This window comes from Eptatretus burgeri, chromosome 8 (assembly GCF_056783735.1).
Source record: "Eptatretus burgeri isolate ZD-2024b chromosome 8, Ebu_testis_v1, whole genome shotgun sequence".
Classification (NCBI taxonomy): domain Eukaryota; kingdom Metazoa; phylum Chordata; class Myxini; order Myxiniformes; family Myxinidae; genus Eptatretus; species Eptatretus burgeri.
This window is the reverse complement of record NC_140968.1, coordinates 49,633,086-49,645,585: the sequence shown is the minus strand read 5'-3', so window position 1 is coordinate 49,645,585 and position 12,500 is coordinate 49,633,086. Positions and strand designations below refer to the sequence as shown.

At 44.1% G+C, this 12,500-nt stretch overlaps 1 protein-coding gene across 2 annotated transcripts in view; it reads right to left on the bottom strand.

Annotated features, from left to right (window-relative positions):
• Positions 1–1,073: 1,073 nt before the first annotated feature.
• The window catches only part of ZC3H7A (zinc finger CCCH-type containing 7A), a 139,112-nt gene continuing 127,685 nt past the window's right edge, over positions 1,074–12,500 (bottom strand). For both annotated transcript variants that reach the window (XM_085891973.1, XM_085891974.1), the window contains one exon: positions 1,074–12,500. This exon is cut by the window's right edge and continues 362 nt beyond it. The gene's annotated coding sequence lies outside the window, so the exon portion shown is untranslated.

Sequence of the window (12,500 nt, the reverse complement as noted above, 5' to 3'; positions counted from 1 at the left end):
GGGACGCCCAATGTAACGGTCATCTGAGGGACGGCACACACTGCGACAAGCCAGGATGACAGTTTGTAGCTGGGCCGAGATTCAAACCCAGGCTAGATGGCTTAGAGGCGAGTGTGCACACCTCCAGGCCATCCAACCAGCCTATTCCACTATGTACAACATACCCACTCACCCCTCTGGCAGGCAGGTTGCAGCAGCCCCCCTACCCCCTCTACAGTTATAAGAATAAGCAATATTGACCTGCAACACAAGTTTTAATCCACTACCTGGAGAAGTACCGTACTATATCAGGAGCACATGGACCTAGCAACAAGCTGCTGTGGCCATATCGTAATCGTCCAAGCTGGTCACCACTCATTCTCAGTTTATCAGTGTACAAGTGCGTTCATCCATGTGTTTTATCTCTGCAACTTCCCAATTTACCATTCTTGAGGTTGTGGGATCTAAGGTCTCCGAAATCATCTGTTACGCCTAAGTCACATTTTCCACGGCGGCCGTGGGGTCTACAAAATCTATGGCCACAAGCAATTATAGGGTGGCCACAGTATTTCCACGGTCACACAATGTAGCAGTCACATATGTTTTTATTTTTCGGGGAGCCGCACGGCGTATTTATAAATTGTGGAGACCGAAAACGTGGGGGTGCCGTACGGTCTTTGATTTGATGTCGCACGGTGACCTTAGGGCATTCCTGCAGCGGCCATAGAATTTTCAAGGCAGACGCAAGGTGCCCCCAAGGGGACCGTAGGGGGGCCCTAAGGCGAACATGCAGCCAGATGGACGGTAACGAGTGGGTTCTTTTTTTCCAGTTCTTTTGTTTCGGCTTGTCGAATTACTACGGCGAATGTAGAAATGAAAAAAGTTATAACTCCGCGCTATAATTCCACGGCGACCCCTACAGCCTGGAAAATATAGCCAAATGGCGTAGGGCCACCCTGAGGCCACCGCAGAAACTCTGCGGCCACCGCACGTTTCTGTCAATTCAGAGAGCGTACGGCCGCCGTATCCTCGCCATAGAGCAAATGTGACTTCGGCCTGACCGAGGTCCCCCTCAATGAGTGACAGTTCGATCATTTAAAGACTCGGTCTTTATTTCTCATTCAACAGAAATCATTCGTAACAGCCGTCTCGATATTTAAGCAAACATGAATATTCCCACATCTAGAGGAATGACACTCAAATGCAACACTGGTAACCAAAGCAACCAACACTTTTATCTCTATGGCAGCGATTCATGCATTCCTAATGCCTAAAATCAATGTTCCAGCAAGATTAAAAACAAAACAAAACATGTTCAACGAAACAAAGTGTTTTAGCTACATTAATGGAGAAAGCCTGGTGTTGGCTTAGTGGTTAGGGTGGCGGCTTGGGATCCTAGGGTCCCGAGTTCAAGCCCCGTTAGCCGCTGAATTAATACACCAGGAGGTTGACCAAGTCTGTCATCCTTCTGAGGTCAGCAAAATGAGCACCAATGTACTGGTAAGGGGGACATTGCATCAGCGGCATAGCCACATCCCATCTAATGATGCAACCAGCAGCCGCAGGCTGCACTCGATAGCGAGAGCTTCATTAACATTTCCCACAGTACATACTATAGGTCCATACCACACACCCTGGTGATAATCTTTTGAATATTTTGGCAGTACTACTCCATCATTCAATCCGTGTTGCATCACCATCATCAATACATCCGAATGAATTTCAAACTGTACAGTCTGCGTTCACAAGGTTTGCGCAAATTTCCCTCCATGTTCAAATGATTTTTTTTTAATGGCTGAAAAACATGAAATTCACAATCAATGCGTAGCAAGGACGAACCGATTCCATTTTGGTGAAGATCCGAATCCGGATCTGGATATGAGAATTATTTAATTTTCAAAGCGATTCACCATCGAGGGATTTGGTCAAAAAAAACGATATTGTACTGTATGGCATGATATTTCAAAAATGTATTGGACCCGATATGTTCTCATTGATCATGCATTACGTGGCGGAGGTGTACACTCCACCGAGTGCCCTTCTGGATAATTCTGGAATGGTATTGAATGGCAAGGGCTTTTGGTATGCAACCCATAAACTGTACTGTGGAATATAAGAGGTTGATAAAAGAATAAAAGTTGAACTCAAACAACGCATTCATCGAAAATACTTTAACCATTATTCAAAACTGAAGGAGGATTTCTTCCGACACCAAGTTACCTTGCCATATTTTCGGTTTGAACACTATTGGAACCTTGCAATGATGCACGATACAACATGGCAGAGAGATGACAGACACCAGTGCCCCCAAATTAAAAGGTAAAGTTGTGTTCGATTTCCGTCACTGTCAAAATCATAACATTCACTCTCTCGGTCATAGAAGCCGCAGTTCACAACATACTATATACGCAAAACACTGCTTGTGCTTACGTAGATCAAGATTTAAAAATTGAAGACACCGCCAATGGTATCGTAACCCAGCTCAGGCATTGCTCGATTCCTCGGTTTTGACCACCGAGTGGTCATCGTGTTGTGAACAATTCTGCAGGATTGTGAGACTTCGTCATTTTCGTCGTCGCCTCGCTTGGGACACTGGGTGTGTTCAGATGTGTGTGGGTGGAATTGTCCAACCAAATTTTTCAATTATTAAACAAAGGCATCGTAAATACGAACACAAACATGTGGTGACTTGCACTTGCAATGCTGTACCACCCTATTCCGTAATATGCTACGCCATGATGCACCACAGTGCGGTATATTGTATCGACCCACAACACTATGCTGCACTGACCTGTTATGTATTATACATCACACACTTGTGTGCTGTACCGCATCAATCGGGCTATCCTGCATTGTCCTTCACTATTGGACATCAGGGCTGGAAGGATGACTGAGACGTACGCACACTCGCCTCTAAGCTGTCTAACTTGGGTTTGAATCCCGACCCAGCTATAAACTGTGATCCTGGTGTTTCATAGGCAGGGTGATTCATCAATGTGTGTGCCGTCTCTCGGATGTACGTTAAACTGGGCGACCCGTCTGTCAGAATTAGTTGGTGGACATTTAGGACCCCGCGGAGTCCTTCACTAAGAGTAAGCGAGCTATCACCGGCACCATGACCAAATTACAAATTGCTGCCCTAACTACTGCTGGGCAGGCAATGGCAAACCACCCAGTTTAACCCTGGTGAACAAAATGCTTCAGCAGCACCGACGCTGTTTAACCAAGAATAATTCAACAGAATCAGAATCACAATTAGACATCATCATGTACCATGCTCTACATCGTGTGTCGGTTCTGCCGAAGCAGTTTCATGACTCAGCTTACAATCCTGGATGGGTCATCGCCGCTCTGACACAGGGTGTCAGGGCAAGAATTTGTTCAGGGTGCCGGAAATAGCTCGCCGACTCTTCACAAAGGACACGGTGAGATATTTGACGTCCACCAACTAATGCCGGCAGACAACACTCCCAGTTTAACATCCATCCGAGGGACGGCACACACACAATGTTGCCTCGCCCTGTCTGTGAAACACCGGGATGACAGTTCTGTTTATAGCTGGGTTGGGATTCAAACCCAGGCGAGACAGTTTGGAAGTGAGTGTGTGCATCTCTACACCATCTGAAGGCTCGTGTCTATCTAAAGGCTAGTGTCAGTGCACATTGGCAAACAATATCAACAATGGATTTTATCAACTAAATGTTGATAAGTGTATTCATCAGTATGGAAAATAAAGTTGAGTATTAGCCTTTTAAGAGAGCAAAAAAATGTTTTCTTTAAAACCCTTTTTAGGTCTGACGAAGTGCAAACACACAAAAGGTTTGGCCATACCTTGTTCCCCACAACAATAAACAAACCAACTCTTCGGTGAAAAAAAATAACATTCACCATTCAAAATGAAATCTTGCTTAACCGAATTGCACACCATGTGAACGAATGCCAAGCAACTCAATGAACCCTCACATTTGGCCAACGAGGATATAGATGCGTGTGCACACATCGTGCATACGCATGTATAGTCTTTGAATTTTTTTTTTAATTTCAAAGACTATATAATGTGTGATACATCACAGGCCAATACAGGTGATTGATGTGTTCGGTATGACAGGGTTGCAAGTGAATAGATCATAATGCAGGTGCAGCACAGAATAGTAAAACACAAGTACAGCTTGGTGCGAATCACTGCAGTGTTGTGCAATCTCTCTGTTTGGGGTAGAATCGTGTAAATTGTTACAACTTGGTGGCCACGTTTTGATTATGTGTATTGGAGAAAAATAATAGGTTCGATGAAAAAAAAAAAAAAATGAATGAATAAAAACCGCATACGTGGCGATAATGACAACACGATGTCCCTGCATCTGTTGCATGATACTCCCCTTCCACCTTGGGATGATACTTAGCAGGGCACACGATGCCTGCAGTTCCAGATGAACGCCACTCAATGGTTGAAATGTCAGGCCTAAGCCTTGCCTGCTGGAATGGTGGTACCTTCATTTTTTAACAGTATTCAGCATACAAATTAATTAAAGAGGGAACAAAGTAAATTAAAAGCAACTTGGGGGAAGTAGGAGGGGAATGAGGAGGGGAGGGAGAGAAAAAGTGTGAAGGGGGAGGTGGGGGGGGGGGTTCGATGAAGTTGGAGGAAGGGAGATACAGAAGGGGAAGAGAAAGGTGTAAGGGGAGGGGAATGCATGGGGCTTTGAGGGTAAAGTTGTCTCGTTGGTAGGGAAAGAGAAAAAACAGGTGTACTTGTTCTTCCAATGTAATCTTAGTGTTGATAGTGCACATTATCAAAGAACACAGACTGTATGAAGTGTACGATACAATCGGATGAGAAAGATAAGGACAATAACAAAGAAGCTTTTGAACAAGGAAAGGAACAAAAGAACCAAAAACTGCTAAAATCATTGTTGAGAAAATTCTGGAAGAACTTTCCAAAATGCCAACAAATCTGAAAACTTACTGCTTAAGATTTGCCAAGATCTGAGGGCCAGAGGAAGAGCCACAAGATTTACCATGTATGTGCAGATTCTCATGAATTTCCAGAAAATATGGTTAAAATACCGGCCTATCAATTCGATTTTAATACAAGAAAGAAGTTCCTAAAATGAATAAAGATGATAAATATATCGAAAGAGTCAAAAAGAGAGAAGAGCTGTTGGACTTCAGAGAGAATGCGAGTGATAGTGCGAGAAATGTATTGTGCATTTCTCGCACAAAGCTTTCGATTGTACAACTGCTTTAGTTACCCAGGCAAAAAAAAAAAAAAATTAAAGGGGGTTGTGCGGGGGGGGGGGCAGGGATGGGGGAGTACAAAATAAGAGATTGACTATTTCCAATTTAAACTTTTGCCATGATGACAGGCTTGACAACTACGTAACAGCGCTCTGTAAATGAACAGCTGAAGCAACCCTTGAACCCTCCACATGAATTGCATGTGGAGATGGAAAGATGAGCAGGCAAATATGTTGATGGATAATGCAACATCAGTCTGTTTTGACAATGTAGACAACAAGTGAACATTGTTTTTGTTTTTAAACATATTGTATATAGGTCAAGGTTTAGAGATGACAGTGTGTCACATTGACAATTTAGAACAGTAGAAAAAGCACACACAGACAGACAACAGAAACTAATGTAATGTAACAATTTTGATTTTCATGTATTCCAACTAATATCTTATTTAACAATAAAAACGCATTTTTGAACATTTTCATTTAAACCCAACAATTAAAATTTGATTTAAAAAATTGAAAAGATTGGCCAGATTATGGTGGTTTTTCCTCTTGAAGCACATCTTGCACTCTAGAGTTTGGATTAACCCACAAACAGCCACATTATGGCACAGGAAGTTTCAGGCACGACACACTGCTCTGGCGCATGCTCCCATACCTGACCTGACGTGAAGTTTCAGGCACAAGGGCACTCACTGCACCCTGTACAATCGTGGAGGGGGGGGGGGGGTCCCTAAAGATCACATATTATATATGTGTGTGTGTATACGAGGTGTGTTCAAAAAGTATCCAACCATAATTTTTTGTGCGTAAACAAATGAAGCGAGGGAGGCGTGGTTTGGTGCAGTATGTAGGCGATCCTAATTCGTATGCGTGAATATTTTCCTGCCTGCAGAAGCTGCCAGTCGCCGACAGACCGCCGATGAGTGAGGAAGTGTAAGTGAGTGCCGTCGGATTTTTGTTTTTGACAAAATGACGGATCACTGTGGTCTCTTCGCCAGTGATCACTGTGTTGAAGAAGTTGGGATCGCTGTTCACAGTCTCCAGCATGTCCTGTGCGATCTCCAAACGGAGTTGCTTCTGCTCGATCGTTAGCAGCTTTGGCACGAACTTTGCTGAGATTCTCCTTAAGCCCAAATCCTCAGTCACAATGGAATGAACGGATCCAATGCTGACGCCCGCCTCGTCTGCAAGTTCTCTGATCGTGATTCGACGATCCTGCATCAGCAGGGTCCTCACTTGGTCAATGACAATTTCATTTCGGGATGTTGAAGGCCTACCAGAACGTGCTTCACTTTCCACTGATGTGCGACCATCTTTGAAGCGGTTGTACCACTCTTTTATCTGTGTGGTGCCCATTGCTTCGTTCCCGAAGGCCTGTTGAATCTTGCGGATCGTTTACACTTGGGAATCGCCAAGCTTTACACAAAATTTGATGCAATAACGTTGTTCCAGTTTTTCCGTCATTTTGTCAAAAACGAAAATCCGACGGCGCTCACTTACACTTCCTCACTCATCGGCGGTCTGTCGGCGGGAAAATATTCATGCATACGAATAAGGTGTGGAATAAACGGGGCCACATACATGCACCAAACCACGCCTACCTAGCTTCATTTGTTTACGCACAAAAAATTAAGGTTGGATACTTTTTGAACACAATATATATATATATATATATATATATATATATATATATATATATATATATATATATATATATATATATATATATATATATATATATATATGGATGGTCCTTACTGGTATACCTAAACCAAAAAGAGGACTTTCTCAAGGTGCTTTTCCTAAAATGGTTCGTATTAATAAGAAAAGTATTGGTACCAAATATGGTTCATGTACGGCTTTATTAACCACTGTCACACAGGGTGTGAAAAATACAGTGTTCCAGTCTCTGAATCCATTAATTTCAGCATTGTGGCTGTTCGACAGTTGAATGCAAAATGAAACAAGAATCCTTCCTGTTGAGTTGCTGCACTCCTAAAAATATTGCTTCTGCAGTGAAGAGGTTTATATTGTTACGAATTGGTGTTGGAGGCGGGATGGATTGGAATCCCACTCCCGGACACCAGTGTTACGAATTTCGGCCCGTCCGGCATGCGATCGGCCACGCAACTCGAATCGCGACGCGTCGCCCACCGGAATGGACAATTCAGTCGTGACCCTCCAGGAATTACCGCCAGGAGCCAGTCACGGGTGGGGGTTTAACCTCACCACGATCGTGCCAATTGCCCACCCGCGCAGGATAGGGTTGCTCGCCAAATTCGACCTACTTAAGTATCTGCGCGAGTGGTCGACCGGGCGATCGTACCTCGCCGCAGGTCGACTTCGGACACGAACCGCTTAAGCGGCTTGTTCCGTGAGGCAGGGATAACCGAGCGGAGTTCTCGTCGACCTCGACAGTTCAGAATACTTATCGGGTGTTTCAACCCACTATCAATCCCTTACCTGATGCAAGATGGAACTTTCAAACAGAGGAAAGGACGCAACGAAACGGGAAACAGTTCACACAATGCACATTTATTTCACACACAAGCACGTAAGGCAGTAATGCAATGACACAAAATGCAACAAAAGCAAACGCACTACTACCGACTATAATTATTTACAACACCTAAACAATTATACTTGTCGGGACTCTGCGCCACATCATGCATTCAAAAGCAAAGAAAAGACCTCCCCATAGGCAGAGAGGTAGACGGGGTCCATGGACCAAATGTGCGCGGAACCTGGAGGAGCGGCCAGGTCGAAGAGACCGACAAGGTCTTACCCGCGACCTCGTGACGCGATGGCGGGCAAGCTGCAATGTCCGCGCAGCTGCGCCCCGACTCCGTGCCCCTGGCGTGGTCGGTGAGCCCTCTCCGGCGTGCTCCATGCCAGCACGGTTGGGTCGGCACCACGGTTGGGGTGTGGAATAAACGGGGCAACCGGCACTATCTCAGGATAGATGGGGGGGGGGGGTGGGGGGAGAATTGTTGATGCTCAGGGTCGAGCGAGGGGAATGGCTGGCTGGCTTGGTCGCTTGTGGAAGCGAAGGTGGCTCGATTCCAACGAGACGAGACGAGCCCAGCGACCAGCGATGAGACGACACCACACTACAACTCTCCAACCTCGACAACAACCTACATCTTCACTCGACCCGCACGCGTCGCCTTGTGCTCACAATCTTTATAGACCGGAGGAGGAGCCTGTATGCAGATTTTAGGATCAAAACGCGATTGGAGGCAGGGCCATGCCACCCTCTGTTCAGCCATTGGCATGGCAAAAAGGGGTGTGAGCCTCTTTTGATCCGATTTCCTTCCTGAAAGGAATTCACATCCATCGCGCTTGGAGGCGGGGCCACGCCACCCGACGTTCAGCCATTGGTCGGGCAAAAAGGGGCGTGAAGCCTTCCTGATCCGTTTTTCTCTCCCGTAAAGAATCCACATTCATTGCGCTTGGAGGCGGGGCTATACCGCCCGACGCTCGCCCATTGGACGGAGAAAAAGGGGTGTGAAGCCTTCCCGATTCGAATTTCTCCCTGAGAGGAACGCATTCGTACCCGCGGCTCGACGCGTTCGGCATCAATTAATTACCGAACGGGCCCTGGACAGCACGACATTTGTTGTTGACTGGTCGTGTGGTCCATGGTTGTGGAAGGAGAAAGGCGCAGGTGGTGGAGGGTTTGCTCTGGTGGTTCGGTGGTTGGTGGGCGTCGTTTGGGAATGGCGGTGAAGCGATGTTTGCAGGATGGAGTTGTGGAAGTAAAGAGGCAAAGGTGGTGGTGTTTGAGTTGTTGGCGGCTTAATGGTCCAAAATAACAATAGAGAAAGAAAAATGGCTAACTCAAAGCGTCGCAGCCCGGATGAATCACACATATTCCCTTTAAACAACAGGTGTGGGCTAACTACACATGAACTTATCGATATATCTCACCTGAGGACCCTTTATGGTGTATTGCGAATTTCCACAGCCGTAACAATATACTGAAACGCAAAAGAAACTTACCACCTTTTAAACCTTCAAATATCAACAATAACACTGCGTCTAGTAAATGTGTGAACTTATTTGTGGACAATAGTGTCCTCACTGTCAGACAAAACGGTCACAGATGGTCACTTGAACCTTCAATGGTCACTTCATAGCACAGCTGTTGAACAGCCGTTTTGACTGTCAGTGATTAGCCAAGGGGTACAGGAAGATTTTAATGAGCTGCACGTGATGTCTTGATATTGGCTTTACAAAGGCCAGTGCAAAATGGGCATCTCAATCAACATGCCACGATTGTCAAGGGATCAACGGCAGTGTGCCTTGGGCATACTGCAAGGCGGATTGAGCTACCGTGAGGTGGCACGTCACCTTGGCTGTTGACACCAGACGGTATCGGCCCTGGTGGACAGAGACACCCTCCACAACTCTGCAGATGACAGACCTCAATCAGGGAGGCCAAGAGTCACCACTGCAAAGCAGGACAGGCAGATGGTCCTAAGTCAGATGGCTTCAGACATTGAGGACTGAGTGGGACAGAATCCAGCAGCAATCCATCCAAAGACTGGTAGGCAGTATGCGCCGACGATGCACTGCCTGTATCCAAAACAATGGTGGCCACACACGCTATTGAAAGGGGACTGACATTGCACTGTAGATGCTAAACTTATGAGTGAAGACGGAGGTCGTCGTGTGCTGCTCTGTACTGTAGAACAAACTTATGAGATGGTGTGTCTTGGTCAAAAACTTGACATGTCATCAATAAAATGCAAATGTTTCAATTAGCAATTGTTGGTGTGTTTTATTTTGAACTGTTACAATTTTATTACATTTCAAACAAGTGGTAAGTTTCTTTTGCATTTCAGTATATCAACCTCAAAAAGATCACCAAGCTGAGATATAAACCCACAACTCTGTACAGTTCAGTCACAGTTTGACGTCATGGCACAAAACAACAGGGGTCGTGTGACAGTGGTAAAATCTGTCGAAATCAAATGAAACTTCACTCAATTTTTTTTCTTCCCAAGTGGAACCAAAAAATAATAAAAGCACATTTGAAAAGTTGAAGTTTGTATTTTAGGACCACCCTAATATATATATATATATATATATATATATATATATATATATATATATATATATATATATATATATATATATATATATATATATATATATATATATATATATATATATATATATATATATATATATATATATATACATATATACTGTATTTGCATCAATGTCTCTCTCATTCTCTCTCTTGGTCTGTTCCTTCCTTCTTATGCACAGCCACATCATTAAAGCTGCAAACTCCATACTCGGGGTAGATACAACTTTGCACTACAAACTCCACACATGGGGAATAACAAGGGGCATGTGGCCGCGGCATCAGTGGCTGTTTTGAGGCCACGAGTTGAAGTCAAAGTGACCAATATAGCGAATTTTGGCAAACAGGGCAACCAATGGGTCTAAAATTGAAAAGGCTGGAATTTTTTGAGTGCAACACAATTAACCACTAACTTAACCTTTTCCCATCACGAGAGACAGGTACTTTTGCAAACACACAAAATATAAAAATATATATGAAAAATTACATGCCCAGGCCAGGAATCAAACCCAGGTCCTCTGGCAAAACATACCAGTGCTCTGCCATCTGAGCTACCTGGGTGACCCACAGGCTGGATATGCAATTCTCACATAAAGGAGAGTGGCATCTATATGTGGGATAATTGCGTGTCCAGCCTGTGGGACACCCAGATGGCAGAGCACTGGTATGGTTTTCCAAAGGACCTTGATTCGATTCCTGGCCTGGGTGTGTATTTTTCCACATACATAAATAATCTTTGTTTCCTGTTCATTTATAATTGTGTTACAATGCCCCCCTGTGGTGAATAATAGCGGCCATGGAATTGGCTCCCCACTGGGGGAAGACCCTCTCGTGCACAGGCCCTTGCTGCTCCGATGGTTGGCAGCGAGTGCCCCAGAAGCAGTGGGGGAAAGACTGTGGAATCTAAATGTGGGAGAATTGCATGTCCAGCCTGTGGGCTGCTCAGATAGCTGAGCCCTTGGTACAGCTTTCCAGAGGACCTGGGTTTGATTCCTAGTCTGGGCATATAATTTTTCCCACATATATATATATATATATATATATATATATATATATATATATATATAGTACATATATACACCTCTGTATCTGTCTGTCTCCGTCTCTTTGTTCCTTATGTACGGTCATATATATATATATATATATATATATATATATATATATATATATATATATATATATATATATATATATATATATATATATATATATATATATATATATATATATATATATATATATATATATATATATATATATATATATATATATATGGTGTTGGTGCAGTGGTTAGGGCAGCAGCTTGGGATCCAAAAGGTCCTGAGTTCAAGCCCCGTCGGCCACTGAATTAACACACCAGGGGGTTGACTCAGCCTGTCATCCTTCTGAGGTTGGCGAAATGAGCACCAGTATACTGGGCCGGTGTATACCCCGGTTAAAATCGGTGTACCATATCCCTGTGTCGTAAGAGGCGACCAGGGTTGCGTCAGGAAGGGCATCCGGCGTAAAACATGTGCAAAATCACTATGCGAATCATACGGCTGATCCGCTGTGGCGACCCCTATCGGGAGCAGCCGAAAGAAGAAGAAGAAGATATATATATATATATATATATTTATATATTAGCCTGGTGTTGGCATAGTGGTTAGGGTAGCGGTTTGGGATCCAAAAGGTCCTGAGTTCAAGTCCCGTTGGCCACTTGAATTAATACACACCAGGAGGATGACTCAGCCTGTCATCCTTCCGAGGTCGGCGAAGTGAGTACCAGTGTACTGGGCCTGTGTATGCCCCGGTTAGAATAGGTGTACCATATCCCTGTGTCGTAAGAGGCGACCAGCGTTGCATCAGGAACGGCAGCCGGCGTAAAAACTAAGCCAAATTACTATGCGGATCATACGAATGATCTGCTGTGGCGACCCCTAACGGGAGCAGCCGAAAGAAGAAGGAGAGGAAGAAATATATATATATATATATATATATATATATATATATATATATATATATATATATATATATATATATATATATATATATATATATATATGGCACATCTTTTTAAATGAGAGAGTAAGGAAAAGGTAAGTGGAATGTCTTAAGGATCCCTTTGTGGCTGCTCGGGGGTGAACCACCAACTCACCAACAAAACAAGCATGGTGGGAACATACTGCAGGATGTTAAAGCATTTTTTT